This window comes from Orycteropus afer, unplaced genomic scaffold, assembly GCF_000298275.1.
Source record: "Orycteropus afer afer isolate SDZICR_OR568_19922 unplaced genomic scaffold, OryAfe1.0 scaffold00332, whole genome shotgun sequence".
Classification (NCBI taxonomy): Eukaryota; Metazoa; Chordata; class Mammalia; order Tubulidentata; family Orycteropodidae; genus Orycteropus; species Orycteropus afer.
Window position 1 is genome coordinate 3,208,463 of NW_006921919.1, and position 22,904 is coordinate 3,231,366.

General features: G+C 37.9%; 1 protein-coding gene across 1 annotated transcript in view; it reads right to left on the minus strand.

The window, feature by feature from the left end:
* Positions 1–22,904, minus strand: part of PDE5A (phosphodiesterase 5A) — a 191,656-nt gene that overhangs the window by 112,861 nt on the left and 55,891 nt on the right. The window lies entirely within an intron of this gene.

Here is a 22,904-nt window from a genome sequence, read left to right on the forward strand (position 1 = left end):
TGCTTTCTCAATTCTCAGCTTACTCTAGTACCTTAGATTTAAGAAAAGGATATAAAATCTCTCTCTAGGATAGCAGAATAAGGAAGGGGAAAATGCACTCTTATCTGATGTGGTTTTCTGGTCTTCTTAACAATCACCCACTCTTGTTTTTTCAAATATGGAGTAAAAGGATTGACATATAAAGTAGAAGTGTCCAATTATCCAGTCTCTTTTAACACCCTTAATTCTTCTCTCCTTTATTCTTCATATAAACTTTAGCTCTTCAAAAAAGTTAACAGACTTCTATATGCAACAGCCTCAATGGCTAAGTGCCTAGGAAAGCACTTCTCTAATGTCAAAATATGTCTGGATAGGCATGCTCCCTTGAAATATAATTGATAATAACCACTTGAGGGTCAACGGGGTCTAATATATGGTGGCATCAGTATAACTAAGTTATTTTAAGTGTTCATTCATCCATTAATTCAATCATTCATTCACTCAACCAAAACTGAAGTGCCTAATATGTGCCAAGTGGTGATAAAAATGAGGGAAAAGACCACCCTGAAGGAGCTCACAATCAAGAATGGGTGATACATACACCTACAGCACAGTAGGATAGCCTAATCAGTTTTATGATACAGATGTCCACAGACTGCTACGAACAGAGGGAGCATCTGATGCAGGTAAAAAGAGAAGGCGTTCCAGGCACAGTGACATTTGAGAGTTTGTCTTTAAGAAACAGATCCAAATTTTAAATCTTCATTTTAAGGAAGATGAGCTTTAACAGATATGGAGACTGATATGAAAACTTTTTAGATAATTGAACAGTATAAAAAGCACATACTGATATGCTATTTGTACCCAGACCTGTGTGAAGCAACGGACAAAGCAAGCAAGTAAGGAGACAGCTTCTGTTGACTCAAAAATATATGTGGACAAAAAGCTAACTGCTTATTAAATGACCAATAATTAAATTGTATTCATATTTTAGACTATCATTATAGACTCAAGAAAAAGAGGGAAATCACCCGTGTAATGTGTTTTCTAAAAATAAAGTTGGTCAGATTAGATTATTAGAGACCTTTGTAAATGAGGTCAAAGACTGTGTGGGCCAATTAGCTCACATGGTCCCTGTCTGCAGGCTGCAGATACCCTTAACTTAGTCAATGGTCTTTAGACTGGTTGACTGAAAAATGAATTGGAATGGTAGGGAAGAGCTGGAAGGGAAGAGGGTATAAATGTTTTGTTGAAGGGTCAGTGAGCATCAGTCCTTATTAGAAAAGCAAAACCCAAGCATACTATTCTCAATGGGTTGGCAGCATCTTCATTTAAGTAGAAGAGTGCCTAAAACAAGGCTTTCTCAGTAGACAAAAAGATGGTCCCTAGAGTTGTTCCCTTTATTAAAACCTATATCCCTGAAAAACTAAGTCATCTGCACCACTATACAATTTAAGTTTTAATCTTCATGTTTTACACTCAGGAATATTTATAAAATAAGCATTATTTCTAATGAGGTCTTTGTCTCTGGTTACAAGAACAATGTCCTTGGAACTGTACTGAGTAGACTCCATTATTCACAATTTTCAACCAACACAATAGTGTTCATACAAATTAAAAACTAAATTTCACTTCTAGAATTTTACATAATTCATTTTTTTCTAATTTGCTCTTTCTTGTTTCCCTTTAAATATTGGACCATTTCCTCCCTCTCTCTCTCTTTGAACATAAGTATTTTAAAGTCTCAGATTTTTCTACCATCTCTAATTTTTGGGAAACAAGGTCTCCTATTTGTTGCATCTGCTAACTCTCCTTCACTTGATTTTTTTCTCATATTGTTTACAGTTTTGACTGTTAGGTAATTCTAGGCAATTCTAGATTCTCCATGAAGAGTCCCATGTTTCCTGAGGCATGAGGTATCTATATATAGTGAGTTCCTATTTGTCTTTGTTCTACACTGGTGGTGTGAATTTGAACTCCGTACCTGTATGTGGCATAGAGTTGTGCTCTTATGGTTCACAGCTCTCTCTTTCCTCTCCCTCAGTTGAAGGCAGAAGCCAAGCTCCCCTGCTGCTTCTCCAGGTGTCTGATGAAGCTTTGCCTAGACTGGTTTCATAGATGGAACCTTCATAGATCTAGATTTTTCTTGGGATTTTATTTCCAGTTTCTTCCCCCACACCATGCTCCCCTTGTCCCCCCTAGACCTTCTACCATCCTATGTGTGGCATGGCATCATCATCTCAGGTGGATGTTAACCTTAAATACTGAGGCTACACCTGAAACTCATATCCCCATGAATCCATTTGGCTTTTGATTTCACTCTCTTTTCTTGCTGTGAATTCCCTTCTGTTTCTGGCACCTCGGGGTCTCCCTTTTCTTGATTTAAAAAAAAAATATATATATGTATATAATTTTGTTTTTGGTAAAATTTTTAAATACCACTTCTTCTACTGTTTGGAACATGGGGAGTATTCTTGTAATGTTTCTACATTTGTTCAGTCTGGTAAACTGACCAGAAGCCTTGTTCTTAGGGTTCAAAACTGTATAGCCCCTAAATACCAAGTCTTTAATGCTATATTTAATTTTTTTGTTTATATACTAAAGCAAAATATTTACCATCTGGCAACTTGATGGAATGACATCTTCCAGCAATGGGTTTTTACCCTTTCTGGTAAACAACTGTATCCCTCACTAATGATTTTATAGACTGATATACTAGAGTTTAATTTAAGAGATGATTAATTAAACATAATTGGTATTAAAAGCAAACAAACAGGCAAGTTCTTTTAAGAGACCATTAGGCCAGAAAATTATATCTAATATGTTTATGTACCTCTGTTCAAGAATGACATTTTAAAAACAGTGCTACTTTAGGTTGACTATTTTAAGTGAGGAAATACAGAAAGGAAAAATGGTTTATGGTGTGACCAAGGTCCCAAAGACAATAAAAGACAAAGAGCGGTTTAACTCTTGGAATTTCAAGGACACTGAGCAAAACCAGCACCCTCTGTCCCTCTTGTAAATATATAAAGGACCTCCTTCTTCTTTCATTTATTGTTCGTTTAAACAAATTAGTTCACTTTCTTCAAGCCAAGTAGCTGCTAACCATAGGTTTTTTCAAAATGTCAGTTTTCAAAGATAACGTAAGTATATGGAAAATTTCCTATCTGAGAATCAAAGCTCTTAACAATGTTGGCTTCTGTATCAGAAAGCCCATTTACTTATGCATACCTGCAGGGTACCTGTACCCTCAGATGCTGATACTCTATGCTCCCCCACCCCTGCCCCAGCACAAAGGAGCCTTCCTGTTTTCTATTTTACTGGCATTTTCCACAGCATAAATGGGTATTATATCCTCAAAGGCTCGACTGTACTTTTAGGAATGTGAAGTGAAAGACTCAACTCTTGGGTAAGCAGTGTGGAATGTGACAGCTGGTGGTTTCAGGGGCAACCAATCACTGCCACAGTGAGCAATTTCTTCAATCAGCAGCTGCCCCAGATACTTACTGAGGCCATACATCAATCCCAATACATTTCCCCATTCCCTGTTCCAGAGGATGCATATAGTAGAGACTGAAAGCGGGGGGGGGGGGGGGTGGGAATGACGACGACCATGAAATACGTTGGTACAGTCTCTACAGATTTCAGCAATCCCTCTTTCCTACCCAGTAGAATATCTCCATACAAATGCAGGACTCTATATAGTCTATAACCTGAGCCAAACACCACACTTTTTCAATCTCTTCCTTGACTCAGTCATTTATTCAGCAACAAATATTTTACTCAAATAATTGCCTGCTACATACTAGCCACAGATCTAGACAGTGGAGAAATATTCTTGTCTTCCTGGAGCTGACATTCTAGTCAGAGATTGTTGCACCTAGAAGGGAATCTCACCCCCATACTTTTTCCACCCTTGTTTTACTGATAAGCGAACTGAAAATGAGAGGGCTGGCATGACCAACCAAGTCTTTTTTTTTTTATACTTCTCTTCCAAATCCTAAACTATCACCAAATTATTATGTGGTAGTTACAAAATTATGATGTGATTGTTAGGTAAACTAATGGTCCTTTCTCCGACGGGAAGTTGTCTACATTCTCAGATGAAGAACCTGTGAATATGTTACCCTAAATGTCAAAAGGGACTCTGCAGGTATAATTAAGTTACAAATTTTAAAATGGGGAGATTATTCTGGATTAGCTGGGTGGACTCAAGGTAACAAAGTATCTTTATAAAGGAAAGGAGATAAGTCAAAGAGAGGTTTGAAAATGCTACACTGCTTGCTGGCTTTGAAGATGGACTAAGAAGCCATACCAATGAATGTAGGTATCCCTAGAAGCTAAAAAAGGCAAATGAACAGATTCTCTCCAAAGACATTACAAAGGAACAAGCTCTGCAGAAACTCTGATTTCAGCCCAGTGGGAACCGTTTCAGAATTCTGAACTCCAATACATAAAGTTAATAAACCTGTGTTGTTTTCGCCACTAAATTTGTTACAGTGGCAATAGAAAACTAATACATCACATTAGAGTTATTCTCAGATTCTCCCTTTGTTTCCTCACCCAATATTACATCTTGTTTTCAGCATCTAAATCCTCACTTTCTTGATGGCCCTGACATCTTATTCCTAATTGCCTTTTTCCCTTCAGTCCATCTTGACATTTATGCCAAGCTTATCTTCTTGGGACAGTTTTGCACATAGCAATCAGTTCATTAGTCAAAAAATTTTTAATAATTTCATCTATATATAGGATCAAAATTGCAGACTTTGCCTAACTTTCCAAACCTTCAGAGCTTTAACTGAGATCACTTACATGGTCCTTTGGATTATAGTGTTACCATGACCTTTGTTCACATCATTCCTTGAAATATGGCCTTCAAACTTCTCTACTGAGCCTGAGTTCTCCAAAATGCTGCCCTTCATGCCCATTCCTTTGAAATTTGCAGTTGTGTATAACATATCTCACAATGAAGTATTACCTTTACAACCTCATCTTCTGTGTTAATACCCTGATTCTCCAACTGGACTGTTTTCTAAGCATATGATCCATATTTTTACATTGTTCTGAATGCACTCAAAACTTAACAGATATTTGTTTTTGATGATAATGGGAGAAGGGGATAAAATTGATCCCCAGTCAGAGAACATCTTTTTATTTTTCTTCTCTATAGAGTGATGTACTTACTGGACAATTCACATTCAAATAAGTTATTTTTAGCTGCCTTTATTTCTCTACCTTTTACTTGATATAGAGAAAACTGCCCCAAAGAACTTTTTGTGACAATAAGAAAATTATGTTCTTAAATAGCCTTTTAATTATTCAGTTGAAATATACAGCCTAAAAGGACTTTGGGAGAGAAGGAAAGGAAGCTTAAGAATATTATTTTTAATTTAAAATTTTAAAAATGTAGGAAATCACAGAGAAAAAAGATAAACACCCATCTTTGTCATCTAGAGTGGTTGTTAGGTACAATTGAGTTGGTTCCAACTCATAGCAACCCTATGTAAGACACAATGAAACACAACCCAATTCCTGTGCCATTCTTATAATCTTTGCTATGTTTGGGCTCACAGCTGGAACCAGTGTCAATCCATCTTTTTGAGGGACTTTCTCTTTTTCACTGACTCTCTACTTTGCCAAGCATCATGTCCTTCATCAGGGAGTAGTCTTTTCTGATAACATGTCTGAAGTAGGCGAGACGAAGTCTCACCATTCTCACTTCTAAGGAACATTTTGGCTGCACTTCTTCCAAGATAGACTGTTTGTTCTTCTGAAAGTCTGATATATTCAATATTCTTCACCAACACCACAATTCAAAGGCATAAGGGAAGGTCTCAGGGGTTCCTCAAGCCTCTATTAGTCCAGTAGGTCTGGACTAAATTCATAAATTTTTTATGAATTTGAGTTTTGCTCTACACTTTTCTTCCATTCTAACCAGAACCTTCTATTGTGTCCCTAGTCAGAGTGGTCAGTAGTAGCAAGCCAGGCACCATCTAGTTCTTCTGGTATTAAGCTACAAGAGGCTGCAGTTTGTGTGGGCCATTAGCCCTTACGGACTAATTTTCTTTGACTATGTTTTTTTCCTTTCTTTTTTTTTCAGTCTCTTTCATTCCATACGAGAGGAGATCAAAGTTGTATGTTAGATGGCTGTTCATAAGCTTTTAAGACCCCAAATGCTACTCACCAAACTAGGATGCAGAACACTACCTTTATGAACTATGTTATGCCAATTGACCCAGATGGCCCCAGAAGGTACCTGGAAATGTTAGGAAGTTTCCATAACTATGTCCCTCGTTGTTGTTGTTATGTGCCGTCGAGTCGGCCCCGACTCATAGTGACCCGTTTGGGTTGCCGAGGCAGTATCACTACAGAAGTAGATTGCCCAACAACCTTCCTTCCGAGGAGTGGCTGGTGGGGTTGAACCACCAGCCTTCTGGTTAGCAGCCAAGTGCCTTAGGCACTATGCTACCAGAGCTCATGCTCTATTATATATATGAATACATATGCAGCACATATAATATATAAAAATGTCCAGAACTATACCACATGTATGTGCTATTATATGCCTTCCCACATCTGTATGGTATGCATATCTACCTTTATAATAACTCACAATTTTTTGGTTGTTATTACTGTTGTCGCAGAGCTGTATGTTATAGCATTTACCATAGTTGTCCTTTATTCTTGAGTACCTCTCAGTTTCTTCATTTACCTTGGTCATGTTGTGCTGATTTCCCCCATATTGGGTATTGCCTTTCCTTCACCAGAATTAACACGTGTCTACTTTCTAGTAAATGATTCTGTCTACTTCTCCCCTTCCATCTCTGGTAACTATCAAAGAACATTGCTTTCTCTGTGTAAACCTAGTCTTCACTTTTAATACAAGTGGTATCGTAATATTTGTCCTTTGGTGCTGGACTTATTTCACTCAGTATAATGTCCTCCAGAGCCATCCATGTTATAAGATGTTTTGTGGCTTCACTGTTATTCTTTATGGTTGTGTAGTGTGCAACATATCACTGGGGGCTTGTTAAAGCAGCTTGTTGGAGTTTATCTCTCCACAGTTTTAGATTTAGCAAATCTGGGTGAGGCCTGATAATTTGTGTATCTCCAAGTTCTCAGGACCAAATGCTATTGGTCCTGGGACAGACACTTTGAGAACCGCAGATATGGAATTTCTGCTTGATAATAATTGGTGATGTTCTCTTTTTTTTAAAAAAAAAGAGAAAATTAAATAAGATTTTGTTTCCCTTTTTCTCCTTCCTCCCTAGAATCAAGCACTATCATTACACTCTTATCAAATATATGAACCTATAAACAAGACATAATACTTTTATTTCAAAAAGGTTATGTAAATATAGTGTCATATAATTTGCTGTTGTTTTTTCAATCAATTCATACAGATCTGGTTCATTCGTTTATATACAATATTGTATTCCATATCAAACTGTGTTCCTTTGATCAACAAAAAATAGATGTTTGGTTTTTTGAAATGTTTTCCTATTTCAAACAATCTTCAGTGAACATATTTGTATATTCCTCCTTGTGAACATGTGTAGGAGTTTTTGTGGTCAAATCTTCAAAGGTATTACAGAAGTTTATAACTTTATCAGCAATGCATAAAATTTCCTGATAACCCTTCATACTGACCAGCTCCTGGTATTATTAGGCATATTATTAGGCATTTTATATCTTAGAATGGGCATAAAACTGTACCTCATTATTGCTTTAATTTGTATTTTCTTGTGTATCAGAGAGAATGAACTTCATTTTTGTTTTTATTGGTTTTAAGAAAATTGAAACAAGTTCACAAGAAACAAAATATGACCCTGATTATATCCCACCTGAATTCAGAGACCATCTTAAGATAGATTTGACTCACTGACACCAATGACCTAAGACCAGATGAGTTGTGGGTTGATATCAAGGACATCCTACATGAAGAAAGCAAAAGATCATTAAAAAGACAAAGCAGAAAAGATCAAAATGGATATCAGAAGAGACTCTGAAGTTTGCTATTAAATGTAAAGTAGCTAAAAAGAATGAAAGAAATTATGAAGTAAAAGAGCTGAACAGAAGATCTGGAAGGAAGAGCAAGAAAACAAAGTAAAGTATTATAATGAAATGTGCAAAGATCTGGGTAGAAAACAAAAAGGGAAGGACACTCTGGACATTTCAGGCTGAAAGAGCTAAAGAAAAAATTCAAGCCTTGACTTGCAATACTGAAGGTTTCTATGGGTAAAATACTGAATGACATAGGAAGTATTAAAGAAAAAAGACAGAAGGAATACACATTCACTGTAACAAAGAGAACTGGCCAACATTCAACTATTTCAGGTGGTAGCATATGACCAAAAACCAATGGTATTGAAGGAGAAAGCCCAAGATACACTGAAGGCACTGGAGAAAAACAAGGCTCCAGGAACTGACAGAATACCAATTGAGATGTTTCAACAAACAGAAACAACACCAGAAGCACTCAAGAAATTTGGAAAAGAGTTTAAGCCAGCCATCTGACTGAAAGAGATCTATATTTGAGCCCATCGCAGTAAGGTGATCCAGTATAAAGTGGAACTTATCAAAAAACATCATTAATACCACATGAAAGTAGCATTTTGCTGAAAATAATTAAAAAACAGTTGCAGCAGTATATTGACAAGGAACTTCCAGAAATTCAAGCTGTATTCAGAAGAGGATGTGGAACCAGGGATATCACTGCTGATATCAGATGGATCTTGCTGAAAGCAGAGAATACAAGAAAGTTGTTTAGCTGTGTTTTATTAACTACACAAAACATTTAACTGTGTGGATCATTGAAAAAAAAAAAAAATCATGGGTAACATTGTGAAGAATGGGAATTCCAGAACACTTAATTGTGCTCATGAGGAACCCGTACATAGGCCAAAAAACAGGTATTTGAGCAGTACAAAGGGATATTGTATGGTTTAAAATCAGGAAAGGTGTGAGTCAGGGTTATATCCACTCATCATACTTAATCTGTATGCTGCACAAATAACTCTAGAAGTTGAACTATATGAAGAAGAACGTAACATCAGGATTGGAAGAACAATCATTAACAATCTGCACTACACAGATGATGCAACTTTGCTTGCTGAAAATGAAGAGGATTTTAAGAACTTATTAATGAAGTTTAAGGACTACAACCTTCAGTAGGATTACACCTCAACATAAAGAAAACAAAAATCTGCACAACTGGACCAATAAGCAACATCGCAACAAACACACACAAGACTGATGTCAAGGATTTCATTTTATTTGGATCTCCAATCAATGCCTATGGAAGCAGCAGACAAGAAATCAAATGACATACTGCATCAGGCAAATCTGCTGCAAAACACCTCTTTAAAGTGTTAAAGAGCAAAGATGTCATTTTGAAAATTAAGATGAGTTCGACTAAACCATGGTATTTTCAATAGTCTCATCTGCATGCAAAGGCTGGAAAATTAGTAAGAAAGAATGAAGAACGATTGATGCATGTGAATTATGGTGTTGGTGCTACCAGAAGAGCAAACAATTCTGTCTTGGATAAGGTACAGTCGGAATGCCTGTTAGAATTGAGAATGGTGAGAATTTGCCTCTCGTACTTTGCTTATGTTGTCAGGAGGGACCACTCCTTGCAAAAAGATATCATGCCTGGTGAAAGTACAGAGTCAGAGAAAAAGAGGAAGACCCTCAATGAGACAGATTGACACAGTGACTGCAACAATGGACTCAAGCACAGTAACAATTATAAGGATGTTGCAGGATCCAGCAGTGCTTTGTTTGGTTGTACACAATGTCACCATGAGCCAGAATCACTTGATAGCCCTAACAACAACAACGTATTGTTTTTCTTCTTCTGTGTTCCATATGTACACCTTTGATAGTTTTATCTCTTTCTGTTGTTTTGTGAGGCTTGGCTTACATGAGCAAATTTTAGAATCAAGGTTTGATATTTCTTTAAACAATTGGTAAGACAGGCTTTATTTGGTCATAATCTATGTTACCCATCTGTATATGTAAACACTTCCCCTACTATTTATTTGAAGAGAATGCTTATGGATTGTCTAAGGCTGGAGCGGAAGTCAAGTAAGAATATGGGAGAATTAGATGCTTTGAGCTTGTTCGCACAACCTGGCTAGCTAGGAAGAGACAGCCAAGTTGAAGGACATTTTTAAGAAGCTGCAAGATATAAACAGTAGAGTCCTAAAGATAACTGGCATTAGAAATATCAGATCAATGGCTAGTATCTCTAACATAGTTAACAACCCCATTCCTAGTCAAAAAAAAAAAAAAAAAAGAAAAAGAAAAATTTGTAATAGTAAAAGATCTGCCACTAAAAAAAGAAGACTCTGATATCTGGCAGGCATTTTGTATCTATTCATTCATTTTAATTTTTAACACAACCTTTTCAGGCAGATATTATTCTCCCCACTTTTTACTACAGAGGAAACTAAGTTCAGAGAGGTTCAATAGCTAACCCAGTAATGTAAATGCAGAACAGATGCAGTCCAGGTCTGGTCCCAAAAACTATGTTTTTTCTACTAATCCCTCCAGGACAAAATAAAAGCAGCACTAGTATAAAACACAGGTTGTTAAGCACTATTCTTTTAAACTGAAGGGATCATGAAGACCAAGGGTTTTCCAGTACATACCAAGGCTTATTCTTTAGATCCTATAATCTCATTAGTATGCTTCTCTTTTAATACACATTTTCATTAAAGGGAATGGAAAATTTCTAAATTATAACTTTAAGAAACAAAAACAGACACAAGGTGGCAGTTCCATTTCCCTTGACTTAAGATTCTAAATCTTGTTAACAAGTTTTTATAATCAAGAACTATTTTTGTAACATAAAAACTTAAGTTTTCGGAGAAAATGGATAACACCATCTCAAAAAGAGTAGATTCTTTAAGAAAAAGCAAAACTAATCTGTGGTGATAGAAATCAAAACATTTTGCCTATGGATGGTAGGCAATGACCAAACTGTTCTATATCTTGATTGGGTTGTTACCTACACAGGTGTATATATATTTTTTCAAAATATATCAATGTATACATTAAGGTTTGTGTATTTCACTGTATGGAAATTCTAACTCAATGTTTAAAAGTTTTTGTTTTTTTTCTAAGTGAATTGGTAATTGTTGCTGGTCTGTGAACATGGTAGCCCATGTGCTGAGTTCCCAGCTGCCTCAGTAACTATGAACAAGGCTGAGGTCCTGACCATTTGCTCTGTGTTATTAGGCAAGATGGATGTGCCCCAGATGGGCCAGGGAAAGTTCAGTTGCTGGGGGTCAGGACCTCTCTTGCTCCAGGAATACTGAGTGGGAGTGGAGCCACCCTGACACTCGGTTCCTGCCATAAGAGGAGATCTTGGGCATAATTCCTGATCTTAGTGTTTATTCTAGGAGCTCCAGTGGTATATTGGTTAAGGCATTTTGGCTGCTTACCAAAAGGTCAGTGATTTGAACCCACTAGCCACTCCACAGAAGAAAAATGAGGCAGTCTGCTTCCATAAAGATTTATAGCTTTTGAAACCCAATGGGGGTCACTATGAGTTGGAATTGACTTGATGGCAGTGAGTGAGTTGAGTGTTTATTCTCATCCTTCAGTAGAATAAAATTTTTTCTTCCCTGACAACTACTAAACTCTCTGCTACACTAGCTTTTAAGTAATGATATAAAGGTCTTAAGAGGCAGTGTGGTGGTTCTCACAGGTAAAATTTTTGTCTTCCATGTGGGAGAACTGGGTTTGACTTCTAGCTAATGCACCTCAAGCACAACTACCATTCACCTGTCTGCTGAGTCTTGTGTATATTGCTATGATGCTGAAAAAGTTTCAGCACAGCTTCCAGACTAACATTAGATAAGAAAGAAAGGTTCTGCAAATCAGCCAGCAAAAACCCTATGGATAACAACCATCCAATTTCATTGTGCATGGGATCGCCATGAGTCAGAGGCCAACTTAACAGCAACAACAAAATTTTCAAGCTGTCAGCACAGGGACCTAGATACAGAAATTCAGTCTTGAGGCAAAACAGCACATAGCCCTCGTGAGCAAAGTTTTCTTATAAGTTCTTTACAAAGTGCCAGAAACACAAAGATTACATAGTAGAAAAGAGGCTATCTTTCCTATGACAAGGTACATTCCTGTTTATTGCTGTTTAGCTTTCCATTTGTGGGGTCCTGCAAGTGTTCTCAAAGGGAGAAACTAACAAGTTATGAACCCTCACTATGTGCAGAGCTCTGTACTCAGTACCGTCACATTCTTTGTCTCACTCCAAAACCAAACCAAATTCATGGCCATTGAGTTGATTCTGACTCATAGTTACCTCCACTGGGTTTCCAAGGAAGCAGACTGACTCAACTTTCTTCCATGTAGAGGATCGTGGGTTCGAACTACCGACCTTTTAGTTAGCAGCTAAATGCCTTAACCACTATATCACCAGCGCTCCTTCTTGTCTCACTACGACTTTGAAAACCACCCTGTGCATTTGTACTTCATATTGGAACTTTACAGATCAGATAAGTCTCTGCCAGCACAGATGGGCAAAAAAACTAGCTCAAAGAAACACTTCTCTCCTGCCAGCACCCAAGTAAGTTTTGCTTCCCAGTTGGAGATCTTTCCTTCACAGTCTGTCTCTCTGCCTAATTGGAAATAATAATAATAATAAAATTGTGTACTCAACATATATTGTACAAACCATACTTGGTATCAGAATAATTCCACCACTGTTTGTACTTACCTTTACACGTGACACTGCCAAAAATTACTTCAGAACCTTGGATCTGCTTAATAGTTAAGATTTATTTTAAGGGTGGTGTCCCGTGTTCTGCTAGATGCTGGCTTGCAGAACACAGGCTCACCCTGGACAGTGCTGTTGGATTTGGACTCTGTTAAACCAAGATCAAGTGTGTTCCAGCACTGCCAGCACTTCTACTAGGTCTGTGTCGCTATGGCCTGGCAAATTCTGTGCTAATAAAACTTCTGATAATTACAGGGTAAGGGGGTGTGCCCATAATGTGCACCTACTACAAACAGAAGAGAAATAACACTGCAAAAGCAACAAAAATGCAAGTTCCATGAACCAAAACTTTTAATAGGGCTCAATTGTGTTTAAAAAATAATGCCAGTATTAAAGAAGTTGAAAGAATACTTTAATATTAAGTTAACTAAGTGCTTATATCACTGCCATTGTCATGAGAAACTAAGTATCAATATAATCACCTTCAAAAAAGGTGATCATATATGCTCTATGCTGATCCGAACAAGCTTGTGAGAGGAGACACACAATAAACAATCCAGTTAGTCAATATATAGTATATCAGATGGTGATTAAGGGCTCAAGTGCTATGAAGAAAATAGAGCAAGAAAGAAGAATAATAGTTACTTTTCAATACGTGGAGTCAAAGAAAGTCTTATTTAGACTGAAGGAGAAGAGGGAACAAAGTGCCAGACAGAGGAAGCAGCAAGTTCCAATGCCTAGGGATGGACTTCCCTGATTTGTTGAGAAACAGTAAGAACACCAGTGTGCTGGAGGAGAGTGAAGAAGGGGGCAGATAACAGAAGGTGAGGTTAGAGGGGTACAGCAGGAGCCAGATCATATAGGAAACTTAGGAACCATTGTTACGCAGTGAGGTGGAAAACATTGGTGGGTTCTGGGCAAGGTAGTGATAGTATCTAATAAGTCTGATAAAAATTTATGTTGAGACTAGACTATAGAAACTAAAACCTTAAAAAAACAGATACTAGTAAAAGTCTACTATAGTAATTGAAGAGCAACAGGGTGGTAAGCAGTGACTGAAGAAAAAGCCAACAGTATATGCCAATGAAGTGGATGTCCACTGAAAAGAAAAAAAGGAGTTAAGGGTGGCTCCAGGGATTTTAGCCTGAATAGTCAGAATGACAGAAAAGTTGTTGTGGTGTAGTAAATTACATAGTATGGCTTTTCTAGCCATAGTCTTTGTAAACTTTGGTGGAATTTGCCACGAGCAACTGAGTAGCTCCTGATTGTTAAAGTTATTCACCTGGGGTACTTCTTTTGAGTGTGGCACAAAGTTCTGGGGAGTTCGCACTCTCTCAAGTGTATAGAATTCTGGTGTTAGGATTGGTATGTCTGGCCACTCTGCAAGGCTCAAAAGGAGCCCTCCTGGAGGCAGAAGGAGTTTCTCTGACCGCTGGCTGAGAAATGCACACTGCTGAAATAAACACATTGCTGAGAAAGATGCACTGCTGCGAGAGAGACGTGAGAGGCATGCACTGCTGAGAGAGAGAGAGAGACATGATACTGAGAGAGGCTGCTGGCTGAGAGACAGCCAGCTGAGAGAGAATGAGCATGTTCCTCAACTTGAATTGTAGCCTGTTGCTTCCCCAATAAACCCCATAATCTATGAGTTCTGTGTGGCCACTGCAGTGAATTATTGATCCCAGCAGAGAGGTGGTGGTACCATAGCAGGAACAGTTGGCGACAAGGTTAGTAAGAGGGCTGGATAGTGGCAGCATGTCTGGCCTCATAAGACTAGGCCTTGGGCTGCTGATGGTGATTCTCTCTTCTTCTTGTGTAGTTAGAGAAGGTGAAAAGATACTGTCTCCTGGCCCCTTAGGCAGTTGTTAACTAAGGTGGAGAAGAATATTGGAGGAGAAGGTTTTGTGGGGAGGAAGATAGGAATTTGGTTTTGGATACGTTAAATTTGAGATGCCAATGAGACATATAGAAAAGCTAAGTAAGTAGTTGAATATATAAGTTTAAATTGAAGAAGTTAAATATAGATGCAATATAAGTTTGGGTATTGTGAGAGTTAAGGTTATATGAACTTGGCTGGGCTGTGATTTTGAGTGGGTTGGCACTCCCCATGATCAGATTAGACATCGTGCAATCACCTCTATGGTGGCATATGTTATGGGCAGTTAATCTGTTGAGCGAGTGTGGTCTGTTTCCAGTATATACAGAAAAGATCCTGCATTTGGTTCAGTCTTCCTCTCCAGTTCCTGGACTTGAACCACTGGCCTGCCATGTTGCCTGATGACCTTGAGATTGTGCCATTTTACTTGTTGATCTTGGGTTTGTCAGCCTTAGCAGCTAACAGCTGCATGAGTTAGAAGCCTCTGCCTTGCTCCAGTCGGCTTGGAAGGCAGAGCTGAAGCCCAAGGGGCCTCCATCCACCCCCTAGAGCCAGCACTGTGAATTTGGACTTCTAGCCTAGTCTTCTCCTAGAGATAGCACTCTGAACTTGGACTTTTAGTCTCCTACACTGTTTATTAAGAGAATAAACTCCTATTTGTCAATGCCATCTACTTGTGGTATTTCTGGTATAGCAGCACTATAACTTAGAACTAAGACATATGTAGTAGGCAGAATAATGCCCTCAAAGTTATCTGATCCTTATCATTGAAATATGTAAATGTTACCCTACCAGGAAAAAGGGTCTTTGCAGATGTGATTAATTTAAGAATCTTCAGATGGGGAGATTATCTTAGATTATCTGATGGGTCCTAAATGCTATCACAAAGGTCCTATTAAGAAAGAGGTAGAGTGAAATTTGACACAGACACACAGAGAAAGCAATGTGAATATAGAGCACAGAGAAATTTGAAGACTTGGAACTTTAAGAGTGGAGTGTTATGGCCACAAGCCACCAGAAGCTGGAAAGGTAAAGAAATGATTCTCCCTTTGGATCTCCAGAAGGAAAGCAACCCTGTCAACAGCTTGACTTCAGCCCAGTGATACTGATTTCAGACCACTAGCCTCCAGAACTAAATCTCTGTTGCATTTAAGCCACTACATTTGTGGTAATTCAGTAACAGCAGCCATAGGAAACGAATACAGCATATAAATGGTATTTAAAACCCTGAAAAATACCATGAAAGTAAACAAAATCACCAAAGAAATGAGTAGCCACAGCAGAAAAGAACATTCTGGACTGAGCCATTTATAGTTGTTATAATAAGGACACAATGTATCAGCAAAGAAAGAGAGAGGGGCAGTCAGGGAGGTAGGAAGAAAAATGGCTAGTATGGGGTCCTGGAAAGCAAGTGAAAACATATTTCCAGGAAGAAGTGATGACCAATAATGTCACATGCTGCTGACAGGCTGGCCATGATGACTGAGGAATGATCACTAGCTCTCATCCTACAGAAGTCACTGGAACTGTGCTCTCTGAGATTTCCAGTGCTGCCACAACCCAAGTGCCATAAGTGGGTGGTGTTAAATAACAGAAATTTATTTTCTCTCAGTTCCAGGGACTAAAAGTCTGAATTCAGGGTGTGGCTCTAAGGGGGAGGTCCTTCTTTGTCTATTTCAGCTTCTAGTAGCTGCCAACAACCTTGTAGACCCATCTGTCTCCATCATCTTTCTCTTCTTTCTGTGTGTGTTCTGCCCTTTTTGAAACTCAAAAGAAATAATGAGAATTAGAACCAATGTTACTCAGGTAAGTTCTAATTAACATACCAAAGAAAACCTTATTTCCAAAAGGATCATATTTACAGGTATAGAGGCCAGGATTTCAGTGCATTTTTTGGGAGAATGAAATTCAATCTACAACATTTGCCAAGAGTGGTTGCCCTAGACTGGTGAGGAAAAAAGCCTGCATGGGGGACATTTAAGGGAGAATGGAAGGAAATGTGAAAGGCAAACATGGATGACAACTTCAAACTTTTACTGATGGTCACTGGAGAAAAGAGGTGGTCCCTGAAAGGAGACGTGTCCCAGTGGGTGCTTTTGTTTTCAAAGTATAAACGTAATTTATTTCCATCCAGAAAAGTATAAAAAGAATCACTTACAATTCTACCACCTAGAACACTATTAAAACATTTTGATGAAGTGTCTCCATAGTCTTTTGTCAAGGTAATGGGTTAGTGAGTCTTACTCAGTGAATGATTGCCACTCATTTTATTTCTTAAAAAGCTGTCTCTATTTTGTTATTGTTGTTGAGACTATACACAGCAAAACATATGCTAATGCAACTGTTTCTACATGCTCCATTAAGTGACATTGATTATATTCTCTGAGTTATGCAACCATACTCCTTTCCTGAGTTGTTCTTCCCCTAAGAACATAAACTCACTAACCACCCCCCAAGGTTTCTATGTAATCTTTTGAGTTGCTTCTGTCACTTTGATCCCATATAGGTATGTAGTTCTTAAAAGAGCATACATAATGCTCAAGGCAGACTTTTTAACTAGGTAAGCTAAATTACTGTTCAGTTTAAGATTTCAGGGGATATTTTCGGTTTAAGGTTTAAACATTATTGCAGGGCAATGGTTTCAGGGCTTTCATCCACCCTCCATGGCTCCAGAAAGTCTGGAGTCCACCAGAATGTGAATTTTTGTTCTGCATTTCCCCCCTTTGGATCAGGATTCTTCTATGGGATCTTTCATCAAAATATTCAGTAATAGTAGCTAGGTATCATCCAGTTCTTCTGGTCTCATGGGAAAGTAGACAATTGTTCACGGTGGCAATTTATCCATACATTCCTTATCCTCCTCCTGTTCTTGACTCTTTTTTCCTCTGTTGTTCCAAGTGAATCAAAACCAACTGCTTTGCTTAGGTGGCCGCTTCCCGGCTTTTAAGACCCCAGGAATTTCATCCCAGATGGGATGAGATCTGGTGCACAAATGGGAGACTGATCTTTGCTGGTTCAGAGACAGCTCATCCCTGGAAGCAAAAAGGAAACGAGAGTATGTGGACTCAGATGAAGGGTGTGGTGAGAATGACAGGGGGAGTTGATTTGTGGAAGTATTCCTCTAATTGCTTTACCTTAGCTTTCACAGAAATAGTAAGCAAGTTCATCAGCTGAAAGTGAAGATAAGGAGGTAGTTGTTGAGATTTGATGGGAGAAAAGAAGTATTACATAGTAAAAAAAAATATATAAAATAAAAGCTAATTGTTTTGTTTCCCAAAAACCAAATGTCTGTTGCATGTTGTAACTCCCTGCCTTACCTTACAACCTACCAATAATTTAGAAAATATTCTAGACTCTTCCTTCTTCCTTCATCTTCCACCAAATCAATTGCTCAATCTATCAAACAGAAATGTAACATCCACTCTGCATGTTCCTTTGGTCTCCTCTCACCTCTCTTCTGGATTAACCACAAAAGCCTCCTTAACAAATACTCTTCCACTAGACACAGCACATACTTTCTTTTTGTGTATGAACAAACGTGGAAATTATTTAATTATCAAAAGTTAACTATGCAACATAAAGAATAACAACGAATCCACAAAATACCTTATAACATGGATGAACCTAGAAGACATTATGTTGAGTGAAATTAGACAATCACAAAAGGACAATTACTGTATGAGACAACTACTGTAAAAATTAATGAAAAGGTATACACAAAGAATTGTTCTTTGATGGTTGGCAGGGGTGGGAGGGGAAGAGAGGAAAAATCACCAACTAGAGGGTACACAAATATTAATTTGGGTGAAGAGAAAGGCAATATACAATAAGGGAGACGTCATCACAAATGATCAAGGCACTAGAAGACATAGGGAGGAGCGCCAGAGTTAAAGGCAACAAACTGAATACTATTACATACACAATTCTGCATAACAGTAGTAATAACGATTTATGGGTAGATACATATATAGACACTCAATTTGAACAGGGATGGGAAGGTGAATGGGACTACATCCATGAATTAATATAGGTTTGACAGAGGCTATCTCTACCTATGTATTTACATGTGCTGCAAATATAGCCATGAATGTAATAGAGTATACCAAACCAAACCAATTGCCACCAAGCTGATTCTGACTCACAGCAACCCCCACAGGGTATCCAAGGTATAAATCTTTATGGAAGCAGACTGCCTCGTCTTTCTCCTGAGGAGCGGCTGGGGGGTTTGAACTACCAATCTTTTGGTTAGCAGCCCAATGCCTTAACCACATTGCCACCAAAGCTCCTTAGAAGAGCATACAGGAGATGAGAAAAAAGAAAAAAAGAAAATTATCAAGTCAAATTATTTGGCTCTTGCTTAGATATTAAATGGAGAAAACTGTTTAGCATTAACGCTAGGGCACTGTTTTGTTTTTTTTTGTTTGTTGCTGTTGTTAGGTCCTGATGCATTGGTTCAGACTCAGAGTGACCATATATACAACGAAACAAAACACTGGTCAGTCCTGTGTCATTCTTACAGTTGATGCTACGTTTGAGCCCACTGTTGCAGCTATTGTGCCCATCCATTTAATTGAGGGTCTTCCTCTTTTTGCTTTTTTCTCATTGAGGGTCTTCCTCTACTTTACCAAGCATGACATCCTTCTCCAGGGACTGATCCATCCTGATAACATGTCCAAACTATGTGAGACAAAATGTAGCCATCCTCACTTCTAAGAAAGATGCTGGTTGTACTCTTTCCAAAGCAGATTTGTTCATTCTTCTGTCAGTCCATGGTATGTATAATATTCTTCGCCAATAACACAGTTCAAATCCATCAACTCTCCTTCAGTCTTCCTTATTCATTATCTAGTAATTGCAGGCATATGAGGTGATTAAAAATACCATGGCTTGAGTCAGTTGTATCTTAGTTCTCAAAGTGATATCTTTGCTTTTAATACTTTAAAAAGGTCTTTTGCAACAGACTTGCCTGATGCAATATGTCATATGGTTTCCAGACTGCTGCTTCCATGTGCATTGATTGTGGATCCAAGTTAAATGAGATCCTTGACAACTTCAATCTTTTCCGCTTTTATCAGCATTGGTCCAGTTGTGAGGATTTTTGTTTTCTTTATGTTGAGGTACAAGCCATATGGAAGACTGTAATCTTTGATCTCCATCAGCTAATGCTTAAAGTCCTCTCCACTTTCAACAACCAATGTCATGTCAGTTTTATATTACAGGTTGTTAATGAGTCTTCCTCCCATACTGATGCTGTGTTCTTCTTCATATAGTCCAGCTTCTTGGGTTATTTGCTCAGTGTACAGATTGAATAAGGATTCAGCCTTGACAAATACTTCTACTGATCTGAAACCATGCAGTGTCCCCTTGTTCTATTCTAATGACTGCCCCTTGGTCTATCACAGGTTCGACTTGAGCACAATGACGTATTCTGGAATTTCCATTCTTCACAATGTTACACATAATTTGTTATGATCCACAGTTGAACACCTTTGTACAGTCAATTAAAACATAGGTAAGAGATCTTTAAGTAAGAACAAGTGTTTCCTGGCTTACCAAAATTAGTGCCTCCTTTGCATGGCATTTTAGAGGGCTCTTCGTGATCCTGCCTTGCCTACCTCTAAGCTCTCGTCTTCAGTCACTTCCTTCTTTCCATTTTATAGAAAAGCAAGCACTTTATCAAAGTAATAGATGCATTCCCTTTGCTCTTGGTTCACCAACTGAGTCAGAAAGCAATGATGCAGACAGACATACTAAGGATTTACCAATGAGCATTTCTTGCCAATATTAAAAAGCAAAGCACTCACATTACATGTAAACAGTGATCTAATGCAGAACAGCATTTCTGGCATAACATTTCTGAAGCCATTTAATATGTTAATAATTTGCCACAGACAAAAGGGGCAGACATCTTTCCATATTTCTTCTTACTCTCCCTCTTTTAATTCTCTACTTCTTCTCTTTCCTTTTACTCATGCCAATCTTGAAAGACACAAACACCACCTTACCACCTTTTTTCATCTAGTCTATATCTTGCCTCTGGTAATTAAAATATCTGAAGTACATGACAGTTTGGGAAATAATGATTTTAATATATTATTTTAATTAACAAGAAACATTCTTCTTTTATCATCTGGCCAATTTTAAGGAAAGAGAATAAAACCTCAAAATATATTGTTGCTTCTGTTGTTGTTGTTATGTGCCGTTGAGTCGGACCCGACTCATAGCGACTCCTCCTTGGGTTTCCGAGGCAGTATCACTACTGATACTGTTGCCCCATCTTCCTTCTGAAGAGTGTCTGCTGGGTTCAAATCATCAGCCTTCTGGTTAGCAGTCAAGTGCTTTAGGCACTATGCTACCCATGGTTTTAAAATATGCCTACAAATTCTTTGCTACTCCTTCCTTCAAAATGTGAAGGCTCATCCCTCTCCTTTTGAATTTGAACTTAATGGCACGCTTCTAAAGCACAGAATATCACCATAGTGACATTGTGCAATTTTGAAGACTAGGTCATAAAAGGCACTGCTGCTTCCTTCTTGCTTACTCTCTCTTAAATCACTCACTCTGGAGGGAGTTAGCTGTCTTGTTATGTTGTGAGGACATTCAAGCAATTTATGGAGGGGACTACATGACAAGGAACTAAGTGAACCTTCCTGGAAGTGGATAATCAAGTCCAAGTAGCCCCTACCTTCACACTGATTTCAAGCACTTGAGAAACTTGGGCTAAACCACCAAGCTTACTGAACTGCTCCAGAATTCCTAAACTACAGAATTTGTGAGATAATAAATGTTTGTTGTTTAAAACCACTAAGTTTGGGATAATTTGTTATGATGCAAAAGATAACGAATACAGTACTCATGATCAACAAGTAATTTATAGCAATCCAACAAATCTGGAATTCTAAATAAATTACACTTTATTTAAGCTATTATGACCTGGTACAAAAATCAATCCATCAAAATTTCAATGAAAGCGGTATCTTTTGCTCTTTCATTTAAATTCAGCTTACAATATTAATTTCCAGTCTAATAGAAGAGAAACAAGTAGAGATCTTTAGATTAGGATTTAGTAAGAAGGAATATAGAGTATTTAACAGTTTATAAGACACTTTTACCTATGTAATCTTAGCTCTTAATAAATTAATACAGATGTCTGCATATGTATCTATTAAGAATACCAATTTCACCTTAACTACTTTAACTTTTAAAGAATGCAAGGAACATATGGAATTATTTAATAATCACAATCTACCAAGGGTCTGATTATGTGGTTGTGGGTCACATATCATAAAAAGAAAGTTGTGTTTGCTTATGTATAACTGGTTCCAGATCTCTAATACTCATTATTAGGGCCTAGGTAAGACTCTTCAAAATTAAATTTATAAATTATCTATCATATTAAAAGGAGCTCTGGTGGCGTAGTGCCTAAGGCATTTGACTACTAATCAGAAGTCTGGCGGTTCAAACCCACCAGCCACTCCTCGGAAGGAAGACTGGGCAATCTACTTCCATAGAGATACTGCCTCAGAAACCCAAAGAAGGGTCACTGTGAGTCGGAACCAATTCAAGCGCTGTGTCTGGTTTTTTATCACATTAAAAATAGGTGCTAGAATGGCTATCCTGAAAGTACCAGTGAAGATAAATCTTATATTGAATGAAACGTAACATTCAGTATGAATCAAATTTCCTGAGGAGTAAAAATAAGATATGGGCACAGATAGCCTACCATTAACTTATCTTCAGTCTGAAGCTATTATTCACCCTTTCCTCTTCTCCTAGATCAGCAGCATAGCCTCGGGCATTTAACGTATTAGTACTATGTTTTTTATGTGCTGCTCTTTAGAAATGCTTTTTCCTGAGGAAAATGATTACTGTCTTCTTCTCATAAAATACATTTGTTTATTATTTAAAGGGCAATGTGGAAAAGAAAAAGTAGAAAGAATCATCATCTTCATGACAGCAAGCATAGGGCAAATGGAAACTGCAAAGCCCTTTTGTTTCTAAATCAAAGTTACAAGAAAGAATACTGCAAGGGAATAAATGCACAATTTATACTTAAAAAAAAGAAAGAAAAAAAACAAACAGGCAATTCTTTAAGACTAAAATATCTAGTAGATCTAGGTCAACTGACAGTCTGCAATTAAAGCCTGGTTATTTTTCTCCTACTCTAACTAGAATTGAAGGATAAAGCTAGAAAGTGTCTTCCAAGCTTACCTGTCAAATTGAAGAAAGCCATAGTTGGTACTATGGGAGCTCTGGTGGTGTAGTGCCTAAAGCATTTGCTAACCAGGAGGCTGGCAGTGC